The sequence below is a fragment of the Ictalurus punctatus genome, chromosome 19 (assembly GCF_001660625.3).
Source record: "Ictalurus punctatus breed USDA103 chromosome 19, Coco_2.0, whole genome shotgun sequence".
Taxonomy (NCBI): domain Eukaryota; kingdom Metazoa; phylum Chordata; class Actinopteri; order Siluriformes; family Ictaluridae; genus Ictalurus; species Ictalurus punctatus.
This window is the reverse complement of record NC_030434.2, coordinates 19,426,438-19,428,178: the sequence shown is the minus strand read 5'-3', so window position 1 is coordinate 19,428,178 and position 1,741 is coordinate 19,426,438.

Here is a 1,741-nt window from a genome sequence, read left to right as displayed (position 1 = left end):
ACATTATGAAGTCATACACTCAACACTCACAATCCTTGGACGTTATTGGATTGGACTCATGGATTAAGTGTTATGCATGCACATAAGGTATAAATGCTATACAGGCCTATACCACACACTGCACGTTATTATATTATGTATGCTGTATAAAATGTTGCAAACGCTATATGATTGCTGGATTCATAGAAAGTGTTAGTATCTTGTCTGTAATGCTGATTCGGGACTTTAAGAGAGACACATTATTTCACAGAGCCACCCATGAAGCCTGGTTTATTTTAGGGCACAGACTCAGTCAAGCACAGTGAGATGGTATGTTTTTTAATGCTGGTCCTTGAACAGAAACCAGAGGCTGTCAGGAGAGCAGCTCTCAGACTTTAAGAGTTTTCCTTCCTCTCTATCAAACTGCAGACAGAATGAAAACATTTTTTTTTAGTTTTTAAGCCTGTCATGGCCTCAAGTAACTCAAGCAATCTGGACTTGGCAAAAAGCATGGGCAAGGAAAAAAAAAAAAACGGTTTTCTAAAAAACGGCCAAAACTATTTTTGAGGCGAATGCAACTCCAAACCCTCGGCATACTTTTTCTTTGTCTCAATCTAACTCTCTCCTTCTATGTCCTTGTAAAACCCTCTGCACAAGCACTTATTCATGGAAGTTCATTAGCCTTTTAAGAACAGGTCTGAACCGCTGGGCTGCTGTTCAAAAGAACCTTTTGTGCTGCAAATCTGAAAGAGCGTCTGTGCTCAGGAAAGCTTTGAATTGGCTTCCCAAGGCAAAGCAGCTCCTTCTGCCACCCATCTGTCATAGGCACTATTAACACTTCATCTCTGCCCTCTAAATTTGTTTTCTCACCCTGTTGCTCCCCTCTGCCCTCAGCTGAGCTGTTTCCTGAGTTAAGGAGGGGTTGGTTGGAGGTGAGTTGGCACATGTTAATGAGGCTTTGCAGGTTCTAAACTTCTCTCAGATTACACTGTTTCAGGCTCAGTTAAGTGGAATCAAAAGATTTAAGAACTCTCTCTTTTGCAAACACCCCCCCCCCCCCCCCCCAAAAAAAAACAAAAAAAACAAAAAACAGATGCATGCACATTTCCTTTCTACAGCTTTTACCCTGTATCTTACATGCCTACCAATCCCAGCTTATGCTTGGTTTCTCCTTCCTAGTTCAACCTGTAATTTAGCAAACATTTGTCTTTTCAGAGCTCCGAACTGACTGCAATTTCCTGACCAAGCAGCAAACTGTGGCACACGTACGCTGATATTTTTGAAAATGTAGCAATTACTTCTCAATTTTCAAAAAAAATTCAAAAAATAAATCCCATTCAAGAAGACACTTACGTGATCATGGCAGACCAGTGATATTACTGTGTGTCATAATTTGTTAGGTTAAACACCTGAAGAATAACGTTAAGTGCATGTGAACGTTAAGAGAATGAGAAACATGAGGATTCATACGTGTGGACTGACGATGAGGAGTATTAGTGAGCGTGGTCGTTAGCATACGTGCAAGGTGTCATGCATTGTGCACACGCAAAATGTATTCATAAGCATGTGAAGCAAGTATGCCAAGAAACTTTGCAAGTGAGAGCGTCGAGACCCGTGCGCTTCCTTCCCCCTCCCCCCGTCCCCGAGTCTGCACTTTGCTTGTGAGACACGGTGTAATTCACACCACCTTGTGCTCTTTTTTAAAGTCCACATTGCAAACACGCTATCAAATAAGAAATTACAGACCACAGAGTAACACCTT